The sequence below is a fragment of the Ursus arctos genome, unplaced genomic scaffold (assembly GCF_023065955.2).
Source record: "Ursus arctos isolate Adak ecotype North America unplaced genomic scaffold, UrsArc2.0 scaffold_3, whole genome shotgun sequence".
Lineage (NCBI taxonomy): Eukaryota > Metazoa > Chordata > Mammalia > Carnivora > Ursidae > Ursus > Ursus arctos.
In genome coordinates this window covers 91974560-91989766 of record NW_026622985.1, presented here as the reverse complement: position 1 = coordinate 91989766, position 15207 = coordinate 91974560, and the positions used below count along the sequence as shown (strand labels likewise).

Here is a 15207-nt window from a genome sequence, read left to right as displayed (position 1 = left end):
GTCGGATAAGCCAAGAGGGTAGAGGGGGGGCCCTTCAAAGCTACGATATGATGAATTACAGGATAGTTATATGTGTATGATCTAGTTTCAGACAACAGCTGTAAATATTCTCTCATAGTTAATACTTTGCACTTGGTAATTGTACAACTTCTTAGAAAGGTTTTAAGCTCTTTTCATATTGTGGTTGGAATGAAAGAATATAGTGTTTAGTTTCTCTGGTTCTTTTTTTGGTTTTGATCATCTTTGCTCAGGTATAATTTCATACGATAAAATTCATCCATTTTAAGCATTCAATTCAGTAAGTTTTGTAGTAGTATACAGGCATATCCACTAGCAGTCAAGAATAGAACGTGTCCATCATCCTGAAAAGTTCCTTCCTATCCCTTTGCGTCAGTCCCCAACTCCTATAGTCTGGCTCCTGAAACCCTCTAGAATGTCCAATAAATGGAGTCATTCAGCTTGTTGTTTTATGTATGTGACTTTTTTCACTTACCAAATGCTTCTGAGATTGATCTGTGTGATTGTGTCTATCAGTAGTTTGTCCCTTTTCACTGTCGAGTGGTGGTCTGTTATGTGGGTACACCACAATCTTGTTTGTTCATTGAATGCAGTTGATAGACCTGGTTCTTAAGAATTATCCTTTCAGTTGGAATCTCTTATCACTTTTTTCAAGTGATTCTTTGGGGGGGAATGTTCTTTTAGTCAGGGCCAAACATGATTTTCAAAGTTGTCACTTCCACCCTAGAGGTTAGATAAATAGTAGTAGAGATTCATATGTAATGCTTATATTCTGCTGTATCTTAGTGAAAATCTTGCGAAAGCTTGCTCAGTACTGCTAGTTTTTTTATGGAGTAAGACATAAATACAAAATCGTTATGGAATAAATTGGTGTCAAGGATCTGAGCGGATATTGTGATCTCAATAACCTCTAATATATATGACAACTGATTTCAGTCGACCTGTGACTAATTTTCTCAATGATCAGGATTTATTTTAACTAACGTTTACACATTTCATGGCATAGTTAAAAAAAAAACGATACTTTCAGTATGCTTGAACATATTTAGAAAGGAAACAAGTGTGTACTTGCTTCAGGAAATCCAAAGATCATTGGTTTGCCTTGATTTTTTCTAAGCCTAGCCTTAAGAATTTTAGTCACTTTGACAATTTTCTATTAAAAAGTATTTATGCAATCAAATTACTAAGCTCTGTAAGCATGTCAACATTATTGGGCCTTTTAATTAAAATGATGGAAGGTAAAAATGATTAGCACATTTAAAAGAAAATTTGTAATAGGAGTCTTGTTATTAAAGAACCCTACACAATAAACTGTAAGGGCATGTTTATCTTGAATTATTGATTGAATTAGTTTTGTAATATATTTTAGTCTGTTGGTTATCAAATGCTATAAATCAGAAATCTCAAAGTTATCCATGCATAGCTCTGGATCATTTTGTGGGGGTTGGGGGCAGAGTGTGTATGCAAAGATGCTATGTTTGTCAGATCATGCATGAAGTCAGAATAAATTTTCAGAGCAAAATCATTTTAAGCGGCTGCAGGAAGTCGGTTTACAACTAAATTTAATCAGAGGCATTGTTCTTTATGGCTATTCTATTTCATAAAGTATGTTCCTGACAAAACCCTTTTCCTTTCCTGCACTGTGGATGGAGTCTTCAGAAATAAATTACCCTCAGATGATTTTTCAGAGAAACCTGGATCATCTGTCAAAAGTTTTGAGTAAACATGGCTCTTTTAATTTTGCTTTTTGAAAAGAAATAAACTTTTGAATAGTTTTTGCACTTGTTAATACAATTTAAGAGCTCAAGTTTTTTGGCTCATTTTCAATATATTATTAGATTGCTGAGTTAGTAGTATTTGAGAATAGTCACATAATATGTGTGTATACATATGTTGTTTATTAAAAAGTTGTAGAATGGTCCCTGTCTGATTGTTCGTACTCATTTAAGTGTGTACACATACACGCATGCTTGCACACACACACCTAGATACTTCTTTGGAGTTTAATCATTATTAAAATTTTGGTTTTGTATTATCAGACCAAGAGTAAGCACAAGAACAACAACAGGACAGCATGCATTTTTTGTTGACACATCATTATAAGACAGGAAACTTGAGTTGATGGTCGGATTGCTCCCAAACCAGCTATGGCCTTCCTATTAATAAGGGTTGGAAAAATGACAGCTGGAATTCAGTTAAAGCAAGGGCTAGTTAATCAATTTTGTGGGAATATACCCAAATGTCACTTACACCAAGGTAAGCTCTGGACTTTCACTTACAGTCCAGGGTTAGCGATCTAAGCAGTGTTTGAGACTGTATTCTTGAAGACTTCAATTTTGCCTCTAGCCAGAGAGTTCAAGAATATGCTGAAAAGTCTCAGTAAGTTACTTAAAATACAACAGAAAACATTTTGCCACCCTAAGAAAAAAAATCATTGTGTGTAAATACATATATACACACACACGTATTTGACTGTGTACATGTGTATATTATGTCTAATATGTTTATGTCTGGATATTCTATGACCTAGGCAATAGAAGAGAGCTTCTTCTCAGAAAGTCAGAGGAAGGGAACTTAAATGATGAACAAGGAGACACTGGTCCGTAAATGCCCAGGTTGATAGGAATAATAATAACAATAATAATAAAGTCATGAATTTTTAAAATGTTGACTTACACTCTCCAAATTGTAGGATTTAGAATTGTGCTTAGCACTTCTGTTGAATGAGATCAGCTGTGCTTTGCTTGAACTGTAGGGAAGAAGGTGTTCATCCCATTTGGATCTGTGAGCTCTGTTTTTGGCTTTGGATGTCTGGTTACGTGCATTTGTGCTGGGTACCATGCTTGGGTGCCTGACACCTGGGGTGCGCTACATAAGGCAGGAGGGGCCATGGAAGGAGTGGTTGTTTAAGCATTAGTGCTCTTTAGCTATGAAGCAATGATTTTTTAAAATATTGGTGTCCTCTAAATGTTGGTTTCCTACGCTGTCAATTATTTTAAAAAACCATTGGCATGCCCATTGAAATGTCAAGGACTTATTTTAACATCACATGGAAATACTCTTTTACAGAACACTGTATCTGATTAACTTATAAAAACCCTATTCTAAAAAATAAAAAAACAAAAGCAGGGGCGCCTGGATGGCTCAGTCGTTAAGCAGCTGCCTTCGGCTCGGGGCATGATCCCAGGGTACTGGGATCGAGCCCCGCATCGGGCTCCCTCCTCCTCTGGGAGCCTGCTTCTTCTTCCACTCCCCCTGCTCGTATTCCCTCTCTCGCTGGCTGTCTCTCTGTCAAATAAATAAATAAAATCTTTAAAACAACGACAACAACAACAAAAACCCTCCTTTTTTTTTTTAAATCCTCTTTTAAAATTCATTTATAACATCCTTCTTTCTTCTGCTTTCTTTCAAGTAATAAAATCCCTTCAAAACTCTGCTCACGTGTTATATTTCCCCAGAAGTCTTTGCTGGTAACAGTTTCCGTAGATCTAAGTCAGGTATAAATTAAAATTTTCTAAGCAATCCTTGACTATCATCCCTATGTTGAAATTGTCTATAGGTGTTTCTACTTAATTAGACAAAATTCCTTGTTCTTGTTTTATTTATCTTGGGAAATAACTCTAGCACGCAGGACCAAATTTGACAAAAAATGATAAATATTTTTAATTGAGCAGTTTTACTCCTTTTAGATAGTTTTCTCTGAAAATAATTATAATTTCCTCACAGGCCAATAGTTGACGAATCCTGAATGAACTAGGTAAGGGTATTTGGTGGCTAGATTTCTTGCTTTAACAGGTTATGGTCAGTGTCCTTCTGGGATGTTCTCTTACCCACTGCTTCCCTTAACATTTATCACAACACATTGGAATCACCTCTTTGCGTGTTCCTGCCAGCCTATCACCCAGTTAAAGCATTGCATTGTCTCTGGCTTTTTCACGCTCTCATCCCCAATAAGTAGGTCATTATATGCTTAATAGTTAGACATGTTCTTCCATAAAAATGTAATGTATTCTACTTTCATGGATTAAGTATGAAAGCATATTTTGACACCCAGTAAAGTAATTCTTATTTACTTTTATTTAAGAGAAGAATCAGAGCCTGATAGTAAAAGCTCTCCTGTTAACATTGTTAGGAACTTCTTATTTAATTTTTTTTTTTTTTTTTTGGTATCAGTGGGGTTTCCTGGTTTAAAGAAAAGAAAAACTCCAACCAATGTAAACAACAGCAACAAAATCAATTAAAAATATTATAAGTAAGTGGGAAGACTGGAATGTTGGGCTTGGGAAGAAATATGCCAGAAGCTGGAAACCAAATTCATAGTGCATTTATGTTCTAAGAACAAGTGAGGGCTTATTCTCCACCCTCCGTGAGCCGGGCACTGGGTGCTGCTGATGAATTCGCAGTGGCTTCTCTTTTCTTGTGTAAGAGCATGTGATTGACCAAGCTGAGGCGGTTAGGGGAAAATCTGGCTATGCCCTTGTTTGTAGGGGTGACGTGAGTAAATACGCGATTCCTGTTTCTTTCTGGAGTGATCTGTGCCTAGTATCAAGATTGACACCATGTTAGCTTCTGTAAACATGGGGAGGGACAGCCAAATGCAAATACAGATACAAACAAAATCTCCACAAATGCCCACGCACAACACCTTCTCTCTGGCTGCCCGTGCTGTCAACTTGTCCGAGGATCAGCTAATGGTCTTCAGGAATCCCCTTTCATACTTCCCCTGCCATGTACACCTCTCTAACTTAAAACTTTGGTATAAAATGCCCCTAGGTATGAGATTTTTTTCCCGTCACTCTCTTAATGACGGTGAAAAGGAAGTCAGTGTTAACCTATTATATGTGTAAATGATAAAAATACCTCTCATGTATTTTGGGAAATTTAATAACATTCCTCACAAATTTTCAGAAAAGGGTATCGTTGGAGTGCCTGGGTGGCTCAGTCGGTTAAGTGTCCAACTCCTGATTTCAGCTGCTCAGGTTATGATCTCAGGGTCATGAGATGAAGCCCCGCATGGGGCTCGACACTGAACATGGAGTTTGCTTGGGATTCTCTCTCTCCCTCTCCCTCTGACCCTGTCCCCCACCCCCACTTGCACATATGTACTCCCTCAAAAAAAATAAACGGGATAGAAAAGCTTGCTTTTAATCATATTCTGGTTTCTCTGAGTTAATGTTATCAAAAATATTTTTCTAAGTATACTCTTTAAAATCCCACTCTTAAGATTCATGATTTTTCTGCAAGGCTTGTGATATTTTTTAGATCTCTTTTGCTTTTAAAAATATCTTCCTCTCAGTGAACTATTACAAGACAAATTTACATCACACAATAAGGTTTTCTTTACTTGATCTGAATCTTTGTGACAGAATTTTTTTTTTCTAATTTGTACTATGTAAAAGGGTTTCATTGCTTAAAAGCACAAACTTTGCTTTAAGAATACAATAATACAAATTATTACAAAATGCCCTTGATTTTTCTTTTTAAGAGGAAATTTGCCCAGATTTAGTTCTTACTAAAAAAATTAGAAGTTTATAGATGGAAAAAAATGTTTTGCGACTTGAAGCATAGTACTTAAAAAGGCAGCTGAAGCTAGAAGCTTAGAATGCAGTTTTCTTTCTACTGCTCTCATCATGTTTTTTACTTCTTGCAAAAATCACTTATTTATCACTAGCGGCCTCTAGTGTGTATTCAATTTTTTCCTGCTAGGCTGTACATTAGTAGGTTATTAGTAACTAGAGAGCAGTTCCATGTGTTAGGAGCAAGAAAAACAACTATAGTTTCTGTCATCTTACCATTATATCAGTCAGTAAAAAGAACATTTTCGCATAGGAGTATGGTCTTATGATTCCTATTACCAGTAATAGGGCTTTCATGGTGAATTTCCTCAGTGTGGCAGCTGTTCACCAACATGTCCTTCTGATGTGGTGAGAAATGGTTGAAGGTCATGAATAGCACTGATGCATTCTGATGCTTTAATACGATGGAGTCGAGTTCGGGTATAGGTGGCAATGGTTAACGAAACCAATGGTTTTAGCCAAATCATACATAGCAAAAGTCTGAATCAAACTGTACTTATTTGTTCAAATTTCAAACTGTATACAAGCAATTTTAATGAAATCATAATTACGAATAATAGCAATAAAAAAGTCAATTCACTTAAATGAACCAAATCTTTACTATTTAGTATTTACCTTTTGATTATTGATTTAACTTTATATGTTCCTTTTTTTAAATTATTTTTTTGAGACAGAGAGAGTGCATGTGAGTGGGGGTGGAATAGAGGGAGAGGGAGACAGAATCTTAAGGTCAATCTCATGACCCCTATATCATGACCTAGGCTGAGATCAAGTCAGATGCTTAACGGACTGAGCTACCCAGGCACCCCTATATATTCCTTTCTCTTAAAGTTACATCGTTTCTTACCCTCACCCACCCTCCTACTATAGAAGTAATAACAGATTCATCGTAATGAACTTGGGGAATATAGGAAGATACAAAGAAAAAATAAAAATAACTTGAAATCACCTAGGTTCTCAGTATTGATATTTTTACATATCTTTTTCAATTTCCTATTTTTGTAAGCATGTTTCTCTCTTGTTGAGTGTATGTGTGCACATGTAATAAAATAGGGATTTTTGTGCATATATTGTTTTACATCACACCTGTTCTTTAACATTGTATTATGAACATATTATGTCATTAAATATAAATTTTATGTTACATTCTTTATTAGTCTTCATATATCAGAAACGTATGTTCTTAATTTTTTTATAACATTGGTAAGTAAAACTTAGGTGAGTTTTAAAATAAGACTTTGTATGAGTTCTTGGCACTTAAAGTAGATTCTTGGAAATTAAGATATGAGGTTGAAAGTTGTGAGTTTAAAAAATATTTTCTCCCATTTTTCAGCGTTTTTTTTTTTCACTTTCTTGATAGTATCTTTTGAATCACAAAAGTTTTAAATTCTGATGAAGTCTGGTTTACCTCTTTCTTTTGTAGCTCATGATTCTGGTGTCATATACGAGATTCTTTGCCAAATCCAGGATCATGAGGTTTTTATCTCTATCTTTTCTTCAAAAGTTTTATAGGTTTAGCTCTTATATTTAGATCTTTCAACCATTTTCATTTTTTTGTGTGTAGTGGGAAATAAGGCTTTAACTTCGTTCTTCTGTGTATAACTATCCAATTATTCCAGCCATTTGTTGACAGGTATCTTGTTGAGACTACGATTCTTGCCCTACTGAATGGTCTTGGTATCCTTGTCAAAAATCAGTTGACCATAGATGTATGAGTTTCTTCTGTACATTATGATTTCTGTTCCAGTGATGTGTATGTCTAGTCTGGTGCCGTTACCACACCACCTTGATTACCATGCTTTTTAGTAAGTTTTGAAGTTGAAAAGTAAGAGTTCCTCCTACCTTGTTATTTTTTTTTTATTAATTTGCCTATTCTGGGTTCTTTACAATTAATTCCATATGAATTTTAAAATCAGTTTGTCAATTTCTACAAAAAGATTCTGATACAGATTGTATCAAATTTGCTGATGAATTAAATCTGATGAGAACTACTGCCTTACAATGTCAGGTTTCAAAAAAAAGTACAAAAGAAGTTTAATACTTCTTTTGGACAGATTGCTAGAAAGACACAAAATAATGAAACTGAGTAAGAACTAGGCAATCTGAATAGGCCTTGTGGCAATGGAAAGATTGAATTAGTAATTTGGAAGAAACAAAAAAACAAAAGTACTTCAAAGGAAAGCCTAGGTCCAGATGGCTGCACCATTGATTTCTATAAAACCTTCAAAGAATAATTAATCTCAGTTCTTCAAAGTCTTTGGAAAACATAGAAGAGGGAATTCTTCCCAACTCATTTTCTAAGTCTCATGTTCCCCTGATACCAGAACTAGACCAATGACAATATAAGAAAACAGTAGATCCATATATTTTTGGAATATGGATGCAGAAATCCTCAACAAAATACTAGGAAACTGAATCCAACAACATATAGAAAGAATTATCCACCATGACCAAGTGTGATTTGTCTGAGGAATGAAAAGGTGGTTCAACTTCTGAAAGTCAATTAATGTAATACATCATTTCAACAGAATAAAAAGCAAAAATTACATGATGATCTCAATAGACATAAAAAAATATTTGACAAAATCCACCACCCTTGATGGTAAAACACACAACAAACTAAGAGTAAAAGGGAATTTCTTCAAACTAACAAAGGGCATCTACAAAAACCCCAGAATTAATATCATATTTAACAGTGAAAGACTGGATGTTTACCCTCTCAGAACAAGGAAAGGATAATCTGCCTTTGTACTTCTGTTCAACATTGTTCTGTAGTTCCTAGTAATGGCAGTTAGAGTAGAAAAAAAAAAAGGCATCTAGATAGCAAAAAAAGTAAAGCTATGTCTATTTGAAGATAATATGATCTTATTTATATTGAAAATCCTAAGTATACTACTAAAACAATTATTAGAACTAATAAACAAGTTCAAGGTTTCAGGAAACAAGATCAATGTAGTGAACAATTTGAAGATGAAATTATGAAAACAATGACATTCATGATAGCATCAAAAGAATAAAATAGGAGTATATTCCATTCTTTTGAATTACTTGTTTTATCAGTTTCTAAGAGAGGATTGTTGAAAATGATAATGGATTTGTCTTTTTTTTCTATTTTTGATTATCTTGGCGCTCTTTTATTGTATACTGATTGGTTAATTGTTTTGATTAAATTATCCTTTTATCATTATGAAATTGCCCCTTCTTTATATTTATCAATATTCCTTGTTCTGATGTCCACCTTGTCTTATAATAATATATCTGCTCTGCTTTCTTTTTATGAATATTTGCATAGTGTATTTCTTGCCATGCTTTTACCGTAAATCCATCTATGTCTGTAGTTTTTTGTAGACAGATATCTTTTTCATTTAATGTTAAATCTAGGTCTTTCAGTTGGAGCATTTGGCCCATGTACATTTAATGTATTTATCAGTATGATTACGTTTAAATCTACTACATTTAAATCTACATTTTGCCACTTTTTCCATTCTTTTTTCTTCCTTTTCCTTCTTTTTTTTTTTTTTTAAGATCTTTCAACCATTTTTTACTTAGTGCAAAATGTGGGGCTTGACTCACGACCCTGAGATCACGACCTGAGCTGCGATCAAGAGTCAGACACCCAACTGACTGAGCCATAAAGTTGCTCCCCTTTTCCTTCTTCTGTATTATTTTTTCTTATTCCATTTTATGTCCACCGTTGGATTATTAGCTGTACCTTTGTGTGGTTGATCTGTTAATTCTCCAGTGTATTTTTCATTTCTGATAATGTATTTTTTATTTCTAAATGTTCCCTGTAGTTACTGTATATCTTCCATTTCTTGCTTGTGTTCATGCTTGCTTTTACCTTCTTGAGTGTATGGAACAGGTTTGTAATAGTTGTTTTAATGTCCTTATCTGTTAGCACCAGCCTCTTTGTCTTTCTTTGTCTGGTTATGGTTTTCTTCTTTGCCTGCCTGGTAATTTTTGATTGACTGCTGTACGTTTTTAATTTGGAGTTGTTACTAGATTTGTTTTATTCCTCTAACAGTGTTGACTTTTGTTCTGAGATATGGTTCAATAACTTATGGGTGAGTTTGGTGCTTTTGAAACTTTATTTTAAACTTTCTTAAAAAAGTAAATAATCTTCCTTGTGGTAGGTCCAGAGCAACTTTTATTCTGGGACTAATTTAGTCTTACTTTTAATGTGAGACTCTAATGACCTGTTTATTACTATGTCTCTGTATTCTTGATGACAGGAACATGGATTCTAGCCAGCCATATTTTATTTTTAGGAATTGTTGTGACCATTGCTTTCTGGTGGTCCTCCCCCCACCCTGGACTTCTCATTTGTGTATAGATAAGTATGTGTCCAAACTCTCAAGAAACTCTTTCTGCAGCTTTCTAGAGGTCTCTTTCTCCCTGTAGTTCCATTTTCTCAGATACTCTTTTCTATATTTCCTAGCTTTTCATATTCCCTTAAAGTTGGTCCCCTCTTTTGAGGAGACCATAGGTCTCTGAGTTTCCTATCACTAGAAAACTGGCTAGAACTGGCTCCAGGAAGAAAGCTGAGACAATAATAGGGCTCATCTCACTTGTTTCAGTAAGCACTGTCCTGAACTGCCTATTTTCCACTGTCCGGACACCATTGTTTCACATACTTTGTCTGGCTTTCTAACTGGTTGCAGTGGCTACAGGTCAATTCCCGTAGCACAGATGGAAAGAGCAGTCCATCTATTTTAATTTCTTACCCACAGAATTTGCACTGTTGATATTGACTTAGAACACTTGGTCACAGAATTGAATATTGTTTTGTTTGCTCACTGCCTAGAATAAAATATGCTTTCAGCAACCTCATATGATTTTATAATCGTGCCTCTCCTTACCACTTCTCTATTCATTAAAACAAATCACAAACTTGAAAAGTTTAACTGGAGCTTACCTAGGGATTGATAGCTTATGGTGTTGAGTAACTTTGCACTGCACTCACCCTGCTCTTTGATTACCATGCAGCCCTGGTTGGACATACAAGTAGAACAATATTTCACATAAGGGCCAAGATTTTGGAAGAAGTGGAATTGCATCTTGTGAGGGAAGTATAGCAAGAAAATTTCCCTATGCCAGGCAAGGTTATCTTCAATTCAGAAAGGAGGAGGAGGAAGAGGAGGAGGGGAGAACATTTTGAATCTGTGTGACATATGTGTATGTTACTTCATATCTCCAGACTTGGCTTTCTACCATAAAATTAGGATGATAAAAACCTTATAGAATGGTTATGAAAATTAAATAAAATTTTACTAATTAATATAAAATGCATGAATGAAATATAGAGACTGGCATGTAGGAAGTATTCAAAAAATATTTCCTAGAAGTTTTCATCTAGGGTAAGAGCCTTCAGATCTTTCTCTTTATTGTACCTTTTTTACTTTTTCTCTAATTCAAGGTTTTTTTTTTTTGCAAAGTTATGTTTTCCCTCTATCAGTTCTCTCTTCTCACTCTAGCCTTAATTTTTATTTTAACTATGTGTTAAAGATTTTATTTGTATTTGCTTTATTATTATTTTTGCTTATTTTTGTTTAATCTCGGTGTTCTAGTCATCTCTTTTAGTTTTACTTTTGTTATTTTAAAATCTTCAAAAAAAAAAAAAAAAATCCCATCCTCTGAGATAGTGTCAACAGCTTCATCCATTCACTACCATTATTTACTTCATGCTTATACAAAAATGTATGAATAGGTTTACAGGTATTTTTGTTTTTATTTTATTGTTTTAAAGCCCTGTTAATTCCAAAACTTATGGGATGCAGCAAAAGCTATATTAAAAGAGAAGTTAATAGTAATAAACATCTATATTTTAAAAAGATCTCAAACAACCTAACATTACAGTTCAGAGAACTAGAAAAAAAAAAAAACTTAATCCCAAAGTTAATATAAGGAAAGAAATAAAGATTAGAGCAGAAAGAAATGAAATAGAGAAAAAGATAGAAAAATCAATGCGGCACCTGGGTGGCTCAGTCGTTAAGCATCTGCCTTCCACTCAGGTCATGATCCTAGGGTCCTGGGATTGGGCCCTGCATCAGGCTCCCTGCTCGGCAGGAAGCCTGCTTCTCCCTCTCCCACTTCCCCTGCTTGTGTTCCTTCTCTCGCTGTCTCTTTCTCTGTCAAATAAATAAATAAAATCTTTAAAAAAAAGAAAAAAGAAAAATCAATGAAAGTAAGAGTTGGTTTTTTGAAAAGATAAACCAAATTGAAAATCCTTACCCGGACTAACCAAGAAAAAAAGAAAGAAGACTCAAATAAATAAAATCATAAATGAAGGAGATATTATAACCAGTGTCACAGAAATGAAAAAGATCATAAGGGACTATTAGGAGCAATTATGTGCCACCAAATTGGACAACCCAAAGGGAATAGATAAATTCCTAGAAACATACAATAAAGCATACCAAGACTGTGTCAAGAAGAAATAGAAAACCTTGGGCACCCAGGTGGTTCAGTCCATTAGGCGGCTGCCTTTGGCTCAGGTCATGATCCCGGGGTCCTGGGATCAAGCCCCGCCTCGGGTTCTCTGCTCAGCGGGAGCCTGCTTCTCCCTCTCCCTGCCACTCCCTCTGCTTATACTCTCTCTCTCTCTCGCTCTCTGTCAAATAAATAAATAAAATATTTTTCTTTTTTTATTATGATATGTTAGTCACCATATAGTACATCATTAGCTTTTAATGTAGTGTTCCATGATTCATTGTTTGCATATGACACCCAGTGCTCCATGCAATATGTGCCCTCCTTAATACCCTTCACTGGGCTAGCCCATTCCCCCACCCCTCTCCCCTATAAAACCCTCAGTTTGTTTCCCGGAGTCTACAGTCTCTCATGATTCATCTGCCACTCTGTTTTCCCCCCTTCATTTTTCCCTCCTTCTCCTAACAATCTCCCTGTTATTCCTTATATTACACAAATAAGTGAAACCACATGACAATTGTCTTTCTCTGCTTGACTTACTTCACTTAACATAATCTCCTCCAGTTCCATCCATGTTGATGCAAATGTTGGGTAATCATTCTTTCTGATGGCTGAGTAATATTCCATTGTATATATGGACCACATCTTCTTTATCCATTCATCTGTTGAAGGGCATCTCGGCTCCTTCCACAGTTTGGCTACTGTGGACAATGCTGCTATGAACATTGGGGTGCATATGGCCCTTCTTTTCACTATATCTGTATCTTTGGGGTAAATACCTAGTAGTACGATTGCTGGGTCATAGGGTAGCTCAATTTTTAACTTTTTGAGGAACCTCTGCACTGTTTTCCAAAGTGGCTGTACCAACTTGCATTCCCACCAACAGTGTAAGAGGGTTCCCCTTTCTCCACATCCTCTCCAACATTTGTTGTTTCTTGCCTTGTCAATTTTTGCTGTTCTAACTGGTGTAAGGTGGCATCTCGATGTAGTTTTGTTCTGAATTTCCCTGAAGGCTAATGCTGTTGAACATTTTTTCATTTGTGTGTTAGCCATTCCTGTGTCTTCATTGGAAAAGTGTCTGTTCATATCTTCTGCCCATTTTTTTTTTAAAGATTTTATTTATTTATTTGACAGAGATAGAGACAGCCAGCGAGAGAGGGAACACAAGCAGGGGGAGTGGGAGAGGAAGAAGCAGGCTCATAGCGGAGGAGCCTGATGTGGGGCTCGATTCCACAACGCCGGGATCACGCCCTGAGCCGAAGGCAGACGCTTAACCGCTGTGCCACCCAGGCGCCCCATGCCCATTTTTTAATTTGATAATTTTTTCTTGGATGTTGAGTTTGAGAAGTTCTTTATAGATCTTGGATACCAGCCCCTTATCTGTAGTGTCATTTGCAAATATCTTCTCCTATTCCACGGATTGCCTCTTTGTTTTGTTGACTGTTTCCTTTGCTGTGCAGAGGCTTTTTATCTTGATGAAGTCCCAGAAGTTCATTTTTGCTTTTGTTTCGCTTGCCTTTGGAGACTCGTTGTGAAAGAAGTTGCTGTGGCTGATGTCGAAGAGGTTACTGCCTATGTTCTCCTCTATGATTTTGATGGATTCCTGTCTCACATTGAGGTCTTTCATCCATTTAGAGTTTATCTTTGTATGGTATGAGAGAATGGTCGAGTTTCATTCTTCTGTATATAACTGTCCAGTTTTCCCAGCACCATTTATTAAAGAGACTGTCTTTTTTCCATTGGATGTTTTTTCCTGCTTTGTCAAAGATTAGTTGACCATAGAGTTGAGGGTCCATTTCTGGAGTCTGTATTCTGTTCCATTGATCTGTGTGTCTGTTTTTGTGCCAGTTACAATGCTGTCTTGGTGATCACAGCTTTGAAACTGGAACTCAATCACAAGAAAAAATTTGGAAGAAACTCAAACACTTGGAAGCTGAGGACCATCCTGCTTAAGAATGTTTGGGTAAATCAGGAAATTAAAGAAGAACTTAAGCAATCTGTGGAAACCAATGAGAATGAAAACACATTGGTCCAAAACCTATGGGATACTGCAAAGGCAGTCCTGAGGAGGAAATACATAGCCATCCAAGCCTCACTCAAAAGAATAGAAAAATCTAAAAATATAGTCCCTAAACTCACACCTTAAACAGCTAGAGATGGAACAAAAGAACAGGCCTAAGCCACGCACGAAAAGACAACTGATTAGAGCAGAGATCAGTGAATTAGAAACCAGAAATACAGTAGAGCAGAACAACAAAACTAGAAGCTGGTTCTTTGAAAGAATTAATAAGATTGATAAACCACTGGCCAGACTTATCCAAAAGAAAAGAGAGAAGGGGGGGCGCCTGGGTGGCACAGCGGTTGATCGTCTGCCTTCAGCTCAGGGCGTGATCCCGGCGTTCCGGGATCGAGTCCCACATCAGGCTCTTCCGCTATGAGCCTGCTTCTTCCTCTCCCACTCCCCCTGCTTGTGTTCCCTCTCTTGCTGGCTGTCTCTCTCTGTCGAATAAATAAATAAATTCTTTAAAAAAAAAAACAAAAAAACAAAAGAAAAGAGAAAGGACCCAAATTAATAAAATTATGAATGAAAGTGGAGAGATCACGACTAACACCAAGAAAATAGAAACAATCATTAGAAACTATTATCAACAAGTATATGCCAATAAATTAAGCAACCTGTAAGAAATAGATGCCTTCCTGGAAACCTATAAACTACCAAGACAGAAACAGGAAGAGATTGACAACTTAAATAGGCCAATATGCAGTAACGAGATTGAAGCAGTGATTAAATAAAATCTTAAAAAAAAAAAGATATAGAAAGCCTGAACAGATCAGTAACAAATAAGATTGAATCAGTAATCAAAAACCTTCCAATAAGAAAAGGCCAGAAAAGATGATATCACAGATGAATTTTTCTAAGTTTCTAAGGAAAAATCAATCCATTCCTTCTCAAACTCTCCCAGAAAATAGAAGGAATACTTCCATTTTTTTTCCTTTTTTTTTTTTTTTTTTAAATTAAGTCAGCATTACCCTGATATAAAGCCAGAGATCCCAAAAGAAAACTATGGAACAATATCCCTGATGAACACGTATGCAAAAATCCTCAACAAAATAGCAAACCAAATTCAAGAGCACATTAAAAGAATCAGATACCATGACCAAGTGGCATTTATCCTTGCTATGC

The 15207-nt window shown here is 35.9% G+C and overlaps 1 protein-coding gene across 2 annotated transcripts in view; it reads left to right on the top strand.

Moving 5' to 3' along the window:
* TPK1 (thiamin pyrophosphokinase 1) overlaps positions 1-15207 on the top strand; it is a 318384-nt gene that overhangs the window by 125098 nt on the left and 178079 nt on the right. The gene's annotated exons all lie outside the window — the stretch shown is intronic.